Source organism: Saccostrea echinata, unplaced genomic scaffold (assembly GCF_033153115.1).
Source record: "Saccostrea echinata isolate AGI-Se365-2 ecotype Australia unplaced genomic scaffold, CSIRO_AGI_Sech_v1 ptg000009l, whole genome shotgun sequence".
In the NCBI taxonomy this organism is placed as follows: Eukaryota; Metazoa; Mollusca; class Bivalvia; order Ostreida; family Ostreidae; genus Saccostrea; species Saccostrea echinata.
Genome location: NW_026889758.1, coordinates 40879980 through 40900196, shown reverse-complemented (window position 1 = coordinate 40900196; position 20217 = coordinate 40879980). Strand labels below are relative to the sequence as shown.

Below are 20217 nucleotides of genomic sequence, written 5' to 3'. Positions count from 1 at the left end.
ACCTCTGTTATTGATTTTTTGGGGGCAATATTTTGTACACCTATTTTTGTGCAGTTTTCTGATGAGGAATTTTCAAACTTATTTGTTAAGTTTTGACCTCATGACCTTGATCTTGAAAATTGACTTTTTTCAAAAATTATATCATTGGTTATAACAGCTAGGATGGCAATTGAATACAGAATTGCCAATTGATTACCTGCAATACATTTTAAGGATATCCGATCCTCAGCCAGGAAGAATAACTCTTAAAATTATTATTTAATTTAAAAAGTCTCAAAATGAAGCTTGAAAATGAGATCTTTTCGTGCAACAATTTTCATTTTATGCATCTCAAGATGATTCAAGGTTCTTTGAAGTCTTAGAAACGGTCTTGTTAAAATTTGACATTCGTACCCCATAAAAGAAAGAAATGAATTCTTTTTTAGCTCACTTCGACGAAGTTGAGATGAGCTTATGCTATACATCTAGCGTCGGCGTCCCGGTTAAAGTTTTAGGAGCAAGTCCCATTCCCAAGTAACTATTAGCCCTATCTGGACCAAACTTGCATGGATGATGCATCTAGGGATGGACACTACCACACTTGCTTCAGATTCTGGACCTGACCTAGATTTTCCAGATGAGTGACCAGGTTAAAGGTTTTGGAGCAGGTCCATTCCCAAATGACTATAAGCCCTACCTGGACCAAACTTGCATGGATGATGCATCTAGGGATGGACACTACCACACTTCTATGCCCGGGATCTGACCTAGATTTTCCAGATGAGTGACCAGGTTAAAGGTTTTGGAGCAGGTCCATTCCCAAATAACTATAAACTCTACCTGGACCAAACTTGCATGGATGATGCATCTAGGGATGGACACTACCACACTTCTATGGATGCTGGATCTGACCTAGATTTTCCAGATGAGTGACCAGGTTAAAGGTTTTGGAGCAGGTCCATTCCCAAATAATTGTAAGCCCTACCTGGACCAAACTTGCATGGATGATGCACCTAGAGATGGACACTACCACACTTGCTTCCGATGCTGGATCTGACCTAGATTTTCCAGATGAGTGACCAGGTTAAAGTTTTTGGAGCAGGTCCATTCCCAAGTAACTATAAGCCCTACCTGGACCAAACTTGCATCGATGATGCATCTAGGGATGGACACTACCACACTTGCTATGGATGCTTGATCTGAGCTAGATTTTCCACATGTGAGACCAGGTTTAGATTTTGGAGCAGTCCCATTCCCAAGTAACTATAAGCCCTACCTGGACCAAACGTGCATGGATGATGCATCTAGGGATGTACACTAACCAAACTGCTTTGGATGCTGGATCTGACCTAGACTTTCTAGGTCTCTAGATTAGAGTGAATTTAAGCCATATTTTAACCAAATTAGCATGGATGATGTATCTAGGGATGGACACTTCCGCGGATCACGTAAGCCGGGTTTAAACCCCAGTTGAGTCGGGTTTACTTGAGACGTACTTCTGTTGCACGCTATAAAACTGAGTAAGGCTTACCTAATCTTGACTTACTCAAATTAAACTGTTGAAGGCTAGTAAGTTTCCTAATTTTACAGCTCTTCAAACATTTTTTGATAAATCTGGTTGAATCTCGAAAGGATATATTTAAAAACAAAGATATATATTGATGGTAAATTGTTAATAAAATGCAGAAAAAATGCAATACAATTTAATTCAAACCACAGGATCTGTCATCGAAACTCAAACCATAAGAAAATATGAAATGGCAAACATAATACAGCTTTTCCAAAAGACTGAAGAGAGGAAAAACTGGGAGGGGGTCTTGGGAATAAGTAACAATAGAAACAATACCAAAACTTAAGACAGAGGTAGGAACAATGTATATATTTAAATTTTCAATTTAATATCAAATGATACCTTTTCTGTAGATATCAAGCCATTAGTACTTAGTTGTTTAGAATGTTTAGTTTGATATACAAGTAATGTAACAAAGAGATTATTTGGGCATTATTCATATAGCCAGCAATCCAGTCAAACATTCAATTCGGTACAAGTATTGATAAATGTGAGTTTGTTGTCATGTTCTCAAGGATCAGGTCGTAAGCATTTTCAGTGAGGGGGGGGGGGAGCACAGCCAAACATTTTTAGTTGTGGGACACAACCCAAATATCCTTGATAGGCAAATTAAAAATAAAACAAAACGTCATCATACGTTATTATTGAGAATGCACAATCATACATTAGCTATATTTTCTAGAGTATTCTATATATCGGCAAAATTATTAAGGCTGGGCTACTAGCTAAAACACAATACACCTGTACTCAAAAATAATGACTTGTACAAAAAGTGAGGAAAAAGCCTTACATTTGAAATCTAAGTATGAGTGTAAATGTACATGTATTTCATTTTCTTACTACAACAAAGTTGAAATGAGCATTGCTTTACCCCAGCATTGACATTGGGGTTCTGGTTAAAGTTACAGTAGCAAGTCAAAATCCAAGTAGCTTAATAAACCCTTCCTGTACCAAACTAAATTGCCACCAGGTGCATGACCAGACTTGCATGGATGATGATCTATTAGAGATGCTTGGGATGCTGGCACTGACCTAAATTTCAGGATGAGTGGCCAGAGGCAATGTTCAACAGAACGAACGTTCACGAGCGCTCGCCAAAATTCCTTATCCTTCCAACAGAAATGTTCGCAAGCGCTCACTCTGACAGTTGAACAGGCCTTAGGTTAAAGTTTTTTGGAGCAGATCTAGCCGTATTCCCAAGTAACTTCAACCCCTATGGTGACTGAACTTGTGCACAATGAGGAAGCATTTTACTTACCAGATTTGCCTCAGATGCTGGGTCTAATATGCAAGATTTTGATTGAACAAAAATTTTGGAGCAGGTTCATTCTTTAAGTAACTAAAAGGACTGTGTATCCAAATTTGTAAGACTGAATATAGCTGTCTATGATGCATCATAGGATACTCCGTACAGGCTAGATCTGACCTACATTTCTTGATAAGTGACCAGATAAAGGTTTTTGAGTAGGTACATTGCAATTTAACTATAAATTGAATCATACCTTAACCACACTTGTATGATGGATACACTTACATATGTAGGGATGCACATTCACCAGACTTGCATCAGATGCAGCATCTGACTTATCTTGATGAACTGATATACATTTTCCTGGTAACCAAAACAAAATTTTTAGCAGAACCATTCCCAAGAAACCATAAAACCTACATTGACAACATTTGCATGGATTTGCATCTATAGAATAACCCATGCACATATATCAGAACATTCTTGTTATTGGTGTGAGACTTCGTTTGATGGAAGTTAGATGACATTCATTGTGATGAAATTAAAATTAGTTCATGGAGTTGGAAATGAGATAATTGTATGCATGGTTTTAATATTTATGACTCAGTCCTTGGCAGAAATTGAGTTGGGTTGGGGGTGGTTTGTAAAGTGGTGGTGAGATATGGTAGATCATCAATTAACTTAAATTCATACAAACACCTGTACTTCTGTAAATGTCAACATCCATAAGCCAAATCATAATTAAACTACGTAAATCATCTACAACACAGAGTCAAATATAAGCTAGGCCTCTAATGAAGTATCAATGTTTATTTTCAGATTCCTACCTAATATTTAAAATATGCTGGGCATATTGGATTGGAACAGCATCCCAACAATACTGGAATGGAGGTATTTCTTAGTCATTAAGAAATAGCAGAGGTATGATCGTTTCATTATTATTTTTGGCACCCCTACTAAGTACTAACATTTCCCTTCCCTCCCCCACTCTCAGCACATCTTTTGTACAGTAAAAGTTTTTTTGTTGTGTTGTGTTTGATTTGTCTAATCTTCTCTGTTTTCTCTTTGCCGGGATCTCATCGTTGGAAATGGTGGAATAAGGACTTGGAGGCGGCTGGGCATATTGGATTGGAGATGTCGGAATAAGGACTTCTGGGCATATTGGATTGGAGATGGTGGAATAAGGACTTGGAGGCAGCTGGGCATATTGGATTGGAACAGCATCCCAACAACGCTGGAATGGAGGTATTTCTTAGTCATTAAGAAATAGCAGAGGTATGATCGTTTCATTATTATTTTTGGCACCCTTACTAAGTACTAACATTTCCCTTCCCTCCCCCACTCTCAGCACATCTTTTGTACAGTAATAGTTTTTTGTGTTGTGTTGTGTTGTGTTTGATTTGTCTAATCTTCTCTGTTTTCTCTTTGCCGGGATCTCATCATTGGAGATGGTGGAATAAGGACTTGGAGGCGGCTGGGCATATTGGATTGGAGATGGTGGAATAAGGACTTGGAGGCGGCTGGGCATATTGGATTGGAACAGCATCCCAACAACGCTGGAATGGAGGTATTTCTTAGTCATTAAGAAATAGCAGAGGTATGATCGTTTCATTATTATTTTTGGCACCCCTACTAAGTACTAACATTTCCCATCCCTCCCCCACTCTCAGCACATCTTTTGTACAGTAAAAGTTTTTTTGTTGTGTTGTGTTTGATTTGTCTAATCTTCTCTGTTTTCTCTTTACCGGGATATCATCGTTGGAAATGGTGGAATAAGGACTTGGAGGCAGCTGGGCATATTGGATTGGAGATGGTGGAATAAGGATTTGGAGGCAGCTGGGCATATTGGATTGGAACAGCATCCCAACAATACTGGAATGGAGGTATTTCTTAGTCATTAAGAAATAGCAGAGGTATGATCGTTTCATTATTATTTTTGGCACCCTTACTAAGTACTAACATTTCCCTTCCCTCCCCCACTCTCAGCACATCTTTTGTACAGTAATAGTTTTTTGTGTTGTGTTGTTTTTTGTTTGTCTAATCTTCTCTGTTTTCTCTTTGCCGGGACCTCATCGTTGGAGATGGTGGAATAAGGACTTTGAGACGGATGGGCATATTGGATTGGAACAGCATCCCAACAACGCTGGAATGGAGGTATTTCTTAGTCATTAAGAAATAGCAGAGGTATGATCGTTTCATTATTATTTTTGGCACCCCTACTAAGTACTAACATTTCCCATCCCTCCCCCACGCTCAGCACATCTTTTGTACAGTTAAAGTTTTTTTGTTGTGTTGTGTTTGATTTGTCTAATCTTCTCTGTTTTCTCTTTGCCGGGATCTCATCGTTGGAGATGGTGGAATAAGGACTTGGAGGCGGCTGGGCATATTGGATTGGAGATGGTGGAATAAGGACTTGGAGGCGGCTGGGCATATTGGATTGGAACATCATCCCAACAACGCTGGAATGGAGGTATTTCTTAGTCATTAAGAAATAGCAGAGGTATGATCGTTTCATTATTATTTTTGGCACCCTTACTAAGTACTAACATTTCCCTTCCCTCCCCCACTCTCAGCACATCTTTTGTACAGTAATAGTTTTTTGTGTTGTGTTGTTTTTTGTTTGTCTAATCTTCTCTGTTTTCTCTTTGCCGGGACCTCATCGTTGGAGATGGTGGAATAAGGACTTTGAGACGGATGGGCATATTGGATTGGAACAGCATCCCAACAACGCTGGAATGGAGGTATTTCTTAGTCATTAAGAAATAGCAGAGGTATGATCGTTTCGTTATTATTTTTGGCACCCCTACTAAGTACTAACATTTCCCATCCCTCCCCCACGCTCAGCACATCTTTTGTACAGTTAAAGTTTTTTTGTTGTGTTGTGTTTGATTTGTCTAATCTTCTCTGTTTTCTCTTTGCCGGGATCTCATCGTTGGAGATGGTGGAATAAGGACTTGGAGGCGGCTGGGCATATTGGATTGGAGATGGTGGAATAAGGACTTGGAGGCGGCTGGGCATATTGGATTGGAACATCATCCCAACAACGCTGGAATGGAGGTATTTCTTAGTCATTAAGAAATAGCAGAGGTATGATCGTTTCATTATTATTTTTGGCACCCCTACTAAGTACTAACATTTCCCTTCCCTCCCCCACTCTCAGCACATCTTTTGTACAGTAATAGTTTTTGTGTTGTGTTGTTTTTGAATTGTCTAATCTTCTCTGTTTTCTCTTTGCCGGGACCTCATCGTTGGAGATGGTGGAATAAGGACTTGGAGACGGATGGGCATATTGGATTGGAACAGCATCCCAACAACGCTGGAATGGAGGTATTTCTTAGTCATTAAGAAATAGCAGAGGTATGATCGTTTCATTATTATTTTTGGCATCCCTACTAAGTACTAACATTTCCCATCCCCCCCGCACTCTCAGCACATCTTTTGTACAGTTAAAGTTTTTTTGTTGTGTTGTGTTTGATTTGTCTAATCTTCTCTGTTTTCTCTTTGCCGGGATCTCATCGTTGGAGATGGTGGAATAAGGACTTGGAGGCGGCTGGGCATATTGGATTGGAGATGGTGGAATAAGGACTTGGAGGCGGCTGGGCATATTGGATTGGAACAGCATCCCAACAACGCTGGAATGGAGGTATTTCTTAGTCATTAAGAAATAGCAGAGGTATGATCGTTTCATTATTATTTTTGGCACCCCTACTAAGTACTAACATTTCCCTTCCCTCCCCCACTCTCAGCACATCTTTTGTACAGTAATAGTTTTTTTGTTGTGTTGTGTTGTTTTTGATTTGTCTAATCATCTCTGTTTTCTCTTTGCCGGGACCTCATCGTTGGAGATGGTGGAATAAGGACTTGGAGGCGGCTGGGCATATTGGATTGGAACAGCATGCCAACAACGCTGGAATTGATGTTTTTGTTATGTTGTTTTGTTTTTATTATGTTAATGTTAGGTTGTTTTGTTATCTTAGTTATTTGTTATAGTTCTTGCTTTGTTACTGTTGTTAGTTGTAAGTTATTTGTTTATTTTTAGATAATATTATTTATCTAATGTTTATTTTGTTAGCTTTGTTCATTATATTAGTTATTTGTTTCATTAGGGGTTTTTTGTTAGACATTTGTTAATTCAAGTTTTGTTTGTACTTTGTTATGTTGATTTGGTAAGTTAAGTATTTTGTTATAATTGTTATTTGTAAAATCTTTTTGTTGTTGTTATGATTATGTTATTTGTTATTGCTATGAGTTTTAGTTATTATTATGAGTGCTAGTTATTTGTTATTGGTATATCAGTATTAGGTATTTGTTATTGGTGTGTTGTTATGATTATGTTATTTGTTATTGTTATGAGTATAAGCTATTTGTTATTGTTATGAGTTTATTTGTTATTGTTATGAGTTTTAGTTATTTGTTATTGGTATGAGTTTTAGTTGTTTGTTATTCTTATGAGTGTTTGTTATTTGTTATTGGTATATCAGTATTAGGTAATTGTTATTGGTGTGTTGTTATGATTATGTTAATTGTTATTGTTATGAGTGTTAGTTATTTGTTATTGGTATATGAGTATTAGGTATTTGTTATTGGTGTGTCAGTATTAGTTATTTGTTATTGATATGAGTTTTAGTTATTTGTTATTGGAATGAGTTTTAGTTATTTGTTATTGTTATGTCAGTATTAGGTATTTATTATCAGTATGTCAGTATAAAGTATTTGTTATTGGTGTGTCAGTATTAGATATTTGTTATTGGTATGTATATCAGTATTAGTTATTTGTTGATGGTATCAGTATTAAGCATGTGTCTAATGTTCTTTGTTGTATTTTGCAGTGATATCTACGTTGGACATGGTGGATATAAGAGATGTGAAGTGTTGAAACGTGTTTCAGCCGAAACTTCTGGCCTGACTGAGGGCCTATTTAATTATATTTGTTCTTTTTACAGCTTTATTTTATAGTTGGGCAAAGCTTGAAAGTTGCAGAGGAATAAGCAATTTTCTTAAGAAAGATGAGGTAAAATGTAACAGAAAATACTGAATTAATTAAAAATTCGGAGCCAGAAAATAACAGCTTACATAATGCATTATTTTTGGACAATTGGAAATGTTTCAGATGAAAGTAAAATAGTCCTAATTGACTTGATCATCTTTCCAAAACAGAGAAAGTGATCCTTGATATTGTGTAGCTTTTCTCGGCAATGGCCAATGTGTAAGCTCTAGCTCTAATGGTCAGAGACTAGAAGCATAAGAAGGAGTCCCTTGTCTGTCTAGCTGTCTGTCCTTTTATAAATAACTTTTCAAAAAGCTACCTCTCTTTCAGTTTTAATTGAAAAAGACAACAGGACATGGTGGAAATGGAATATGCATGTCTGATGGACAATCAATCTCCAAGATGTGGAAACAGCAGCTGCACTCAACAGAACTTGGTGAAAACAACTGGAGAAGCAGGGTTGATGGACATTGATTTTCCAAGATTTGGAAACAGCAGCTGCCCTCAACCGGACATTGTGGAAATAACTGCAGGAGGCATGGCTGATAGATGTTGATCTTCCAAGATGTGGAAACAGCAGCTGCAGCCAACAGGACTTGGTGGAAACAATTGGAGGAGACATGCCTGATGGATGTTAACCTCCCCCCCCCCCCCCCCCCCACAAGACATTTAACAGTAGATAACTGACACTGATCAGGTATGTGACATAATCATGATCTAAGATTATCTTATTAATAAAAATTAAGTTCCAAATTACAATGGCTTCAATTCAAAATAAATCAACACAGCTACAAATAAAGTGTTATATAAAAATGAATGATACTCAGTTGTGCAATAATTTTAAGAGCCGTTTGGTTTCCAAGCTTCACAGTCTATTAAAATATACATATTTCATACACTGGTATCAGATAAATCTCATGTTTGGAAATCTCAGAAATCTGATGAATTTTCATCAGAGTTGAGGAATTTTCTAATTTTTCACATTCTTGTAGCCTCCATTTACACTTTAAATCAATCACTTACAGTTATTAAAGAGATTGAAAAAGGCACTTAAAGAATTATCTGGCAGCTTGAAAGGAGCCCTGGAAGCATGGATGATATTTTCTACAGGATAATGGATATTGACTCTGAAAGCGTGCAGATGAAGACAACAAGACATGGTGGAAACAACTGTAGGAGGCAAAACTGATGGGCAATGATCATCCAAGATGTGGATACAGCAACCACACCCAAGTGAACTTGGTGGAAACAACCACAGGAGGCAAGGCCAGTGGATGTTGAGGAAGATTGATGGATGTTGAGGCAAACCTGATTGACAATGATCCCCAAAGATGTGGAAACGGCAGCAGCTCTCAACAGGCCCCAAGACCATAAACTGAGAAAATTTCAAACTTAAATAACTTTTGAAATAATTTTGATTATGAAAAAAAATTCGACCATATGCTTGAATTTAAATGCTATACAAAACTGCTAATGTTTAAGCAATACACTAGATAAAACTCAAGATATTGAAAATAAAAATTTGACTCAAGTCCGTTCTCAGTTTATGGTCTTGGGGCGAGGACATGGTGGAAACAACTGGACGAGCAACTAATGGATGTTGATCTTCCAAGATGTGGAAACAGCAGCTGGAACCTACACAGGACTTGGTGGAAACAACTGGAGGAGACAAGCCTGATGGATGTTAACCCCCCCCCCCCCCTTTCAAGACGTATCACAGAAGATAACTGACACCGATCAGGTATGTGACATAATCATGATCCAAGATTATCTTATTATCAAAAATTAAGTTCCAAATTACAATGGCTACAATTCAGAATAAATTATCATATCTTAGCTACAAATAAAGTGTTATGTAATTGGTTTGAAATTTCCTGCATTTGACATATCGTAGTGTCTGTACAGATGTTTAGTGATAAATTTATAATTTTTTCTTTGTTTTTCACTAAAAGAATAGAGTAAGTACTGATATCAACCACCGACATACGGCAGGTGGCTTAATTTTGCTATTACATGTGCATCAGAATTTAATTCGAATTAGCTTTGCTTAGTATTCATATGGAGCTAAAGCAAAATAATTTAATAGGCAGTTAATACGAATAAAATTAATATCATTCAATTCTCCCTGTGAACGCGGTTCAAATTTAATTCGCAGTAACTTGAATTTAATTCAAATTAAACCATCTGTGTGAACAGCGCATAAATTGTGTAGCTTCTCTCGGACATGAGGAAACAATTTTTATGACCCGGATCGAAAGATCCCGGGGGTATATTGTTTTTATCCTGTTTGTCTGTCTGTTTGTCTTTTGTCTGTCTGTCTGTTGTCAACTTTAACCTAGCCCATAACTATTGCGCTGTTTGACATGAGTGTTCATTATGACAAGACCTTTCCTTGGGTGCCACCATATATGACCTTTTGACCTTGACCTTGGAGTTTGACCAAATTTTGCAAAATTTTAACAAACTTAGACGTTGGCCATAACTTTTAAACGGTTGGTGCTAGGGCTTTCATACTTCACATGTGTTATCCTTGTGACAAGACCTTCCTTTGGATACCAACCACTTTGACCCTTTAACATTGACCTTGGAGTTTGACCTACTTTTGAAAAAACTTTAACCTTTGCGATAACTTTTGAACAGTTGGTGCTAGGGCTTTCATATTTTACTTGTTTAATCCTTGTGACAAGACCTTCCTTTGGATACCAACAACTTTGACCCTTTGACCTTGGAATTTGACCAACTTTTGGAAAACTTTAACCTTGGTCATAATTTTTGAACGATTGGTGCTTCGGCTTTCATATTTCACCTGTGTATTTCTTGGGAGAAGGCCTTTCCTTTGGCACCATTAATTTTGACCATTTGACTTGACCTTGATGTTTGACATAATTTTGGAAAAATACTTTAACCTTTTCCATATCTGTTCAATGGTTGCTGCTAGGCCTTTCATATTTCACAGGCATATTCCTCGAGACAAAACCTTACTTTGGGTATCAACATATTTGATTTGCATTTGAGAAAGTTTAACCTTTGCTACAAGTTGCCATAAGGGGGGGGGGGGGCATCATTGTTTCACAAACACATCTTGTTCATATTATTTCATGTGGGATTTCCACTGTGAGAATGCCAGAAGGTTCAGGAACATATAAATAGTTTTACCAATTTCTGTGAAGCTCATAATCAGGTCAAGTACACTACCTTTTATGGAAGGTAGTTTTCATCACGTGATAATATTTTTGTCAAACCCATTGTCCAATCAATTGAATGAGTTGCAAAGCATGATGGTCTACTATGTGTTTACTATTAAATAGCTGTATGTGGTTTTTGTTGTTATAGTGCATAATATTTACTGGGAAACCTGTACAACTTAATTCTTTTTCATTTTATATGGCTGAAATTGAAAGATTATATACCAAAGACAAAATTCCATGCTCACATTGAATATTTGAGATGTATTAGATGATTAATAGTTACGTCAAATTCTGTCTAAACTCTTTGACATATGCATACATTAAATACGTTTTGAAGATAATGAAAACAAAAATTGCACACTGGTGTATTGATGTTTACCCGGTAGATCTAAGAAAAATATCCTAAATACAAGATATTACTTTTGACATACATGAATAGATATATGTAGATAAGATACACAGACTGAAAAATATGCTTTTCTTGTTGGGTTTGTCAACAAAAAGCATCTAGATTTTTTCATTACACCTAATACTCTAATGAAAATCAAAAAGAAATCATTTTTAGTTGCAAATGAGTACCATTTTTAAAATAGCATTGGAATATATGTTCATAATACTATTACAAAGAAAAAAGGCTTTGAATTTTAAGCATTCCGTAAAAGTACTTCAAGGCCCATTCAGTCAATTGATGTTTTCTCCCTTGCTCCTCAAAACCACGTGAAAAAATACTTGCTGCTTGTTCTACGCAATAGCACCTTACGTCTCTTTGAACAATAGTATACGCTGATATTTAAACAAGTTCATATTAGGTTTGATAAACCAAACTGTAAATGTGATCATAGAAATGGAAGATTACACACCATTTTCAATATCTTTTCATAAATATCAAAAAAGAATGGAAAATGAGTTTCCAATGGACAATTAATTATTAGCTTTTCATTTTCAATATGCTGCATTTGTACTAAAATTTGTAATAGCCCATAATGCATTGTGACTCATTCAGCTGATCGTTCATTTGATAAAGTATATATATAAATAGATAGCTAATTTAACATGCAAATTATGGTGATTTCAGAAAATCTGGTGGTCTCGACCTGAAAATATAGTTTCCAAGAGATAGTTGTACTTTTAAGCCCCTATATTCAATAGAAAGGACTTTAATAAAATATTGTTATGAGGTTTTGACATTATAAGGATTGCTTGGATACATTAAAACATACTTTCTGCAATGAAATGTAGTACAACAAAAAGTAATCAAATAAATGAGTTTAAAAATAAATAGAAAGATTGGCTTTTACTTGTGTGAGACTTTGAAACCAGGCAGTTAAAGACATCTTGCAATTCTTGGACATTGCTCTTGCCAGCACATGTACTATAATAAGCAGATATCTTTCTTCTTATGCAACTCCCCCCCCCCCCTTTCACCTCTCTTCCTCCCTGGCCAGTCTATCCCTCTATCTCAATTGTCACTATAATTATAAATTTTTAGTGTTTAATTTATTATATTCATAAATGATTTTTTTTTGTATGCCAATATTATAAATGTGTTTGTGACAATTGATATCAATCTTTTTAACAAGGTCAAGCACTGACTGAATTTTTAGACGGGCGGATAGCTTGAAGTCAGCAGTAGCCTAAGCTTTTATGTAATGGTGTACATTCAACCAGATATTCAAACTCTTCACACCCAAATTAAATTTTTTGCTAAGAAACATAGTGCATATACAGTCTATTAAACTATACTTTTGCAACAATTAACTCAAACACTTTAATCAAACAAAGTAAAGAAAAGTGAGGATTTCTTAAAAAAAAATATTGAACATTAATGTTTATGCATTTTCTCCCTTTTGACTTCCATTTAGGCCTGTCTGTGTCACATTCTATAAATACAGGTTGTGTTATCATGTTAACACTATATGTGACCTGATGCACACCTGGCTTGATGAAAGAAGCCAAGTAAACTTGACGTCAATCAAAGCTTGTGTCCATTGTAGCTTAATTGATAAAACATCAAATGACAGACCATAAATGCTTCAATTAACAAACTTTAGATGATGAAGGACTCAATCTCTCTAAGTATCAAATAAACAATAAAGAGGTTGTTTAATCTTTTTCAAAGCTTAAATTTCTTATTGAAACAAAGCGGGGAGTTTGAAAGCTTAATTTCTAAACGTGCATGAACTTAATGACGATCTCCGAATTTTCTTTTTTTTGCTGACATCCTAAATCAATGAGACAATCAGTATAAAAAATAAATAGTGCATGTTTTTGAGAGTAACAGTTGATTCAAATAGACACCCCACTGTCAACCTCCGCTGAAGTGTTGGTTGACATTTTTACAGGTTCTCCTTGGGGTGTCAGTAGTTTTTCTCATTTTTCTGTTTTGTTCTAGTGGATGCTATATAGCATGTGTTTCCTCTTCTTTAAAGTTTGAAGATTTGAAGACCATTCAAAGTACTGGGAATTAAGCAGATCTCATTTTGGCTTGGTTTGCTTGATGACATTATGAAGAATGGGGACCATTCAGGTATGTCAAAGTTACCTTGATTACTATTTTTTGTAATTTTTAGGTCACCTGAATCACTCAGGTGACCTATTCCTATCTGTTTGTTTGTCGTCATCCCTCATGTGTTAACATTTGAACATTTTCAGCTTCTTCTTTAGAACTGCTTATCCAGTTTCAACCAATTTTGGCAGAAGAAGATTATCTATGATTGAAGGGGAACAAAATTATGAATTTCGTGGTCCCTGGCACTCTGGGGCCATAGGGGTGGGGTTAAAATTAGTGCTATCTATAAAATTAGCTTCTTCTTTACTAAAAGCAGTCAAACTGTTGGCATGATTGTAATAAGCAATGAGCTCTGTATTAAAATTATGAAATTCATGGCCCTTAAATGAGTTAGGGATTCTGAAGTAAGGGGTGGGGTTCTAATGAACATAGTGAAAAATCATAAATTCTTTAAAATACTGTAGATCACTAAATTTTCACGAGAAAGTCATTTAATCTTAATTAGCAAGACAAAATTTTCACTAATTATGGTTATTGCTCTATAATTTAATTTTGTTTGTATTCTAGCCTCTGATTGGTTGATATCCAAAAAGGAACACAAATTATTTCTGTATAACCTGGTTTGGTATGGGGACACACCCCCCTGACAACCAGCTGAAACATCTGTATCCATACAATCCTCTCATTTCCAGTCCTCGGGATTCATGGAAAATTCCAGATTTAATAAATGTACATTTAACTTCAAACAATAATTTGATCTTACCACATGTAAACGAACAACAAGGCTGCTAGGCCTATGTATCAGTTTTTACCTCCCCTCACTTCCCATCATTTCTGTTACTTCCGTTACTATGGTTGTATTATTGAGCGGCAAATTTTAACTAATAAAAAGCAACGAAATTTTACACCCATAGTTATTTAATGATTTTAAAATTAAATTATAAGGAATGACTCTAATTCTTGGCCAAATTATTCGAGTATAACCTGGTTTGGGTCAGTTTACGCTGTTTTATAAAGCGTAAACTGACCCAAACCAGGTTATACTCAAATAATTTGGCCAAGAATTAGAGTCATTCCTAAAATATGATATCCCTAGGAATACTAATATATGCCTGAATAAAATTTTCGCAAGCACACTATCTCGCATAATTATGCGAAAATAAAGTTCTCGCAAATGAAAAGTGATTTAAAATGTATCTTCTTCTTTCCCCCTGTGTATAAAGTACAAAAATTTTTAGGGAGCACGTTCTTGAGATAATGTATGGAGAAGCAGGACAAGCTGATATTCAAATCCCAAAGCACTGATATAAATGCATTCTAGCAACAATGTTTTTCTGTTTTTAAAATCAAAAACCATTTTAAAGAACATTTTTGTAAAGGGTGTCCAAATTATAAATGGGTATGAGGTCACCCGATTCGGACACGTATGGGTTAAATCTCTGTGGTACCTAACTTCTTCCCACACTGACCCCCTTTTATCTTTCTTTTATGCGAATGAGAAAATCATAAGCTGATATATTGTTTAAAATAATACACTTGCACCTGACAGGTTGCAGAGGTGACTTCTAAGAATGGTGTGGATGAAGTTTTTCTTCAACATCGTGAAAAAAAGAAGCCTAATAGGAATTGGTGGAAAAATGTAACTGGTTGAAAATGCAATGTTGATGGACATTGACCCTCTAAGATGTGAAAATGAGCAGCTACAGCCACACAGGACTTGATGGAAAAACCTGGCAAGACTGGGTATATTCCTCTAATTATTTTTAGAATTGGTAAGGGTAGCAAGTAGTTCACTAACACAAAATAGTTGGATCCTTAACTTGCAAGCAGTATATAATAAAAATAAGTCATCTGAACTAAAGATGCTTGATATGTATGATTAAGAAAAAGAAATCCCACATTCAAAACCATTTTCATTTTTGTGTTATCTTTGAAAGAAAAAGAATTGAATTGTTTGATATGTGCATACCCTGACTTTGGGAATGAATTACCTTACTTTTACTTTCAGATGTTTTTGCGAACATGTGCATTTTCTTGGAAAACGAATCTGACATGCCATGTGCATCTTGAGATTTTAACCAGTTAGAGAAAATTTGACGAGCTTTCATTTGAGGACGTGTCCCATCCTTCAATGAAAATTAGGGGAGAAGCTGTGTGAGAAAACATTAACATTGTTACATATGGGAAATGTATTAGTGGACTGTACCCAGACTGATGGATGTTGACCCTCTAAAATGTGGAAATGAGCTTCTACACCAGACAGGAATTTGTGGAAAAACTTTGAAAAGGCAAGACTGATGGATGTTGACCCTCTAAGATGTGGAAATGAACAGCCACAGTGAGACAGGAATTGGTGGAAGCAACTAGAAAAGACAAGACTGATGGATGAGCTTCCCAACAGCAAGACTTAACCCTGTGGAGGACTGTCACTGATCAGGTATGTGACATAATCAATGATCCAACATCTTTTTTTGAAAAAGTACAGCAAAAAGATATCATCTTAGAGCTATATAATATTTCACTAAGATATGTCTGTTCTTTTTATCAATTTCTGTTTATACTTACCCAGATAGATGCTGAAGTATTAATTTCTATGTTATAGTGTGCTTTGATGACAGTACCCAGTAGAAGACTCAGCTAAAGTCATGTGGATGTGCTTGACATTATGAATGACAAGGAGTCCTCAGGTATGGAAATAAGTCACCCAAGTATGCCATTCTGTAAGACTGTTCTTCATTTTACTTCATTGATCCTATTGGTTAATTACCTTTTTTTCTCATTCATTGACAGAAAATAAAAGTATTGAGGCATATCCTTGTGGTCGCATGTGGAGAAAGACAAAGATAGATGACCATGTAGAAAGCCAGATTTGTACACACAAGCATATCCAGTTTACGATGTTATAATCCAAAACAATTTTTTTTGAAACATTTGTTTTGGAAATGGGTGTCTGAGTTGTAAGAGGGTATGGGGTCACCCACTCAGACACGTGGGTTTTCTCCGGGGGCTCCGGTTTCCTCCCACACTGACCCCATTGTTTTTCTCTGTGCCAATGTAAATATCTTTTATTATCTATTAATTGTTTTGCTCTAATGTTATTTTATGTAATTTGTTATATTTTATATTATAAAATGTTTAGATGAAGTAGTTGAAAGCTAGTTGTAAGTAGACCTTGTCGATACCCTGGGGCATTACTGGTTGGAACTTCGTGGATCCTTGGCCGCTACGGTTGCCAGGCTGGCCTGGGGAGGAGAGGTTGAAAATGCAACTAGTTGTAGGCTGCTTTGTCTTTAATAATCTGTTTTCATTTTATCTAAAATCATATATGTTGCAGATATAATGATTGTTAAATATTAAATTAGTATTCTTGGAATGTACAAATTCTGTCAGCTACTGTACCAGTAATAATTTGCATAGTAATTCCGATTATTAGCTTATTGTGAAATTGAATGCATTATATACTGACTTAAACTTCAGTAAAAGTAATTGATTATAAATTTTGATGTGAAATTATGATTTGTATTTAATAATGTAAAATAATGGGATTTGAACATGTTAAATTGTGATCTGTTAATGTTAAATTGTGATTTTTGAATGTCAAATTGTGATTGTTTATGTAAAATAGTGATTTGTAATTGTTTGTGAATTTAATGTCTGATTTCATTGTACAAAAAAAGAAAACAAAACAAACAAAAAAAGCCAGGAAAAAAAAAAGAAAAGACAAAAAAAAAAGAAGAAAGAAAAGAAAGAAAAAACATAGTAACAAAAAAAAAACAAACAAACAAACAAAAAAACAAATTAAAAAAAAAAAACAAACCAAAAAAAAAGAAAGAAAGAAAACAAAGAAAACAGATTTGAAAGAAAAAAAATATAAAAAGAAGCAAAACAAAAAGGCACAAAACTTTTAATGCTGCCTGCTTGAATTAACATATTTGCATGTTTTTTCAAGCAGAAGGTTCCAAGCCCTTAAAAGCAGAGGAGAAGTTTTGGTATCTTATGACATATTGACATTACTGAATGTATGCCAAAGAAGATGGGCAGACAATGACAAACAGAATACCTATAGTGCAATGAACATGAAGGTAAAAAATTAAATCTCATTTATAACAAAATTTTCTTTGATATTTCATCTAACATAGTATACTTTATGTAAAATCTCTACAATTTGCAAAAAATCTCACAAAGATTGAAATTATTTGCACATAAAATAGCAAACACACACTAAGGAGGGCAGAACGGATCATTATCTCATACTATTACACAATTTTTCGATACAAGTGGGTTTTTGCTTCATTTTGTTGAAAGTTTATCAAAGGTTGCTTTAAAATATACATTTTTTGGTGAACAAAAAAAAACAACACTTTTATGACACATTTCTTAGTGATTAGCATGTTTAAGTCTCAAAGGAAATTGATACTTAGGATTTTTATTGCTAGGATTAGAAACTCACACTATTTTTAGGTCACCTGAGTCACTCAGGTGACCTATTGCTATCTGTTTTCGTCCGTCGTCGTCCGTCGTGCGTCGTGTGTTAACATTTGAACATTTTCAGCTTCTTCTCTGAAACCGCTGAACCAATTTCCGCCAATTTTTGCATATGGCATTTATGTGTGAAGGGGAACAAAATTTATGAATTTCATGGTCCCTGCCCCCCTGGGGCCTGAGGGGTGGGGCTAAAACCATCAAAATTAATGCAATCTTTAAAAATCTTCTTCTTTACTCCTGGACATCAAGCAGTCAAACTGTTGACATGATTGTAATAAGCATTGAGCCCTCTACCAAAATTGTGAAATTCATGGCCCCAGGGTCAGGGGTTCTAGTGCTAGGGCGGGGCTATATAGATCATATAGTGAAAGTGCATTATTTCTTTGAAAATTTTCTTCTCTACTCCTGAGTATTATTGAAACAAATTGAATACATAGTTATGATAAGCAAGGGTGACTCTACCAAAATTGTGAAATTCATGGCCCCAGGGTCAGGGGTTCTGGTGCTAGGGTGGGGCTATATAGATCGTATAGTGAAAGTGCATTATTTCTTTGAAAATCTTCTTCTCTACTCCTTGGTATTGTTTAAACAAATTAGATACAGAGTTATGATCAGCAAGGGTGACTCTACCAAAATTGTGAAATTCATGGCCCCAGGGTCAGGGGTTCTGGTGTTGGGGGGGGGGGGGGGCTATATAGATCATATAGTGAAAGTGCATTATTTCTTTGAAAATCTTCTTCTCTACTCCTGGGTATTATTTAAACAAATTAAATACATAGTTATGATAAGCAAGAGTGACTCTACCAAAATTGTGAATTTCATGGCCCCAGGGTCAGGGGTTCTGATGTTAGGGCGGGGCTCTATTTATTATATAGTGAAAATGCATTAATGCTTTAAAAATCTTCTTCTCTGCTTCTGGGTATTATTTAAACAAACTAAGTATTGTTATGATAAGCAAGGACACCTCTTCCAAAATTGTGAAATTCATGGCCCCAGGGACAGGGGTTCTGGTGCTAGGGTGGGGCTATATAGCTCCTACAGTGAAGGTGAATTATTTCTTTGAAAATCTTCTTCTCTGCCCCTGAGTACTATTTAAACAAACTAAGTACATTGTTATGATACGCAAGGATGCCTCTTCTAAAATTGTGAATTTCATGGCCCCAGGGTCAAGGGTTCTGGTCAAAAGGTTGGGGGGGGCTCTATTGATTATATAGTGAAAAATCAAAATTTCTTTGAAAATATTCTTTTCTGCTTCTGGTTAAAAAGCAAAGAAGCTAAGTATATAGTTATGATGAGCAAGAGTGCTTCTTCCAGAGTAGTGAATTGCATGACCCCTGGGTCAGATGTGCTGGTATAAGGGTGGGGCTGTTGATAATGTAGTGAAAATGCATTAATTCTATTAAATAATCCTGTCTGCTCCTTAATGTTAAGCAGTTAAACAAAGTGATTACTTATGATGAGCAAACTTGAAACTTCTGGTCCCAGGGTGAGAGGCTCTGGTGTTTCTCGGTGGTGAAGGGGGGGGGGGGGGGGCTCTGTTGATAATATAGTGAATCTGTAGTGAAAATGCATTATTTCTTTAAAAATCTTCTCAGCACTTGGGCATATCAGAGGCAAAATGTGTAAAAGTTGTAATAAGGAAGGGTATTTTTACCAGATTTTTGAACATCTGGACCATTTGGTCAAGTGTTCTGGTCCTAGCCAGGGCTCAATTAATTTGCATTCTACTGAGAGGAGTTATTCCCCTTTGCCGTTTACTTTTGATAATTAATCACTGTAAATAATGTACTTGAAAAATTAATAGAATAAGAGAATTATGCAAGAATTTTTATTGTATAATACAAAAAGTATTTTCATAGTTTTAATGATCATGTGGACTTGTAAGTAATAGATGAATAAAAATGAGACAAAAATAACTTGTCTTATTAAATGTTCATCAAAGACCAAGAGAGGCCAATGTAAGAGATTACAACAAGGAATTAAAACAGTACAAAAGCACTGATAGTTTGTTAATATACTGTATGGTGATAGTGATAAATGGGGAACAGATTAGAACCTAATTTATGAACTGTTAATGAATAGTAGACTAATTATTTTGTTGATCCTGATCACCCTATTTTTCTTGCTTTTGGGCAACAAAGCTTCACCTTTCATTTCATTTTAATACTCTATGGATCCTCTAAATTGTTGCATTGTACTCAGGTGACTGTTAAGCCCTTGGGCCTCTTGTTTATTTGCTGAGAAAATTTT

At 35.7% G+C, this 20217-nt stretch overlaps 3 long non-coding RNA genes across 3 annotated transcripts; all 3 read left to right on the top strand.

The window, feature by feature from the left end:
• Positions 1 to 7732: 7732 nt before the first annotated feature.
• Positions 7733 to 8969, top strand: LOC133183730 (uncharacterized). Its single transcript, XR_009720711.1, has 3 exons — positions 7733 to 7809; positions 8116 to 8482; positions 8811 to 8969. It is a non-coding gene; the product is annotated as an uncharacterized LOC133183730 (long non-coding RNA).
• A 401-nt stretch (positions 8970 to 9370) lies between these two features.
• On the top strand, positions 9371 to 15193 carry LOC133183729 (uncharacterized). The gene is made up of 3 exons (XR_009720710.1): positions 9371 to 9526; positions 13403 to 13500; positions 15032 to 15193. It is a non-coding gene; the product is annotated as an uncharacterized LOC133183729 (long non-coding RNA).
• A 302-nt stretch (positions 15194 to 15495) lies between these two features.
• On the top strand, positions 15496 to 17004 carry LOC133183728 (uncharacterized). The gene is made up of 3 exons (XR_009720709.1): positions 15496 to 15919; positions 16085 to 16169; positions 16273 to 17004. It is a non-coding gene; the product is annotated as an uncharacterized LOC133183728 (long non-coding RNA).
• The last annotated feature ends 3213 nt before the right edge of the window (positions 17005 to 20217 follow it).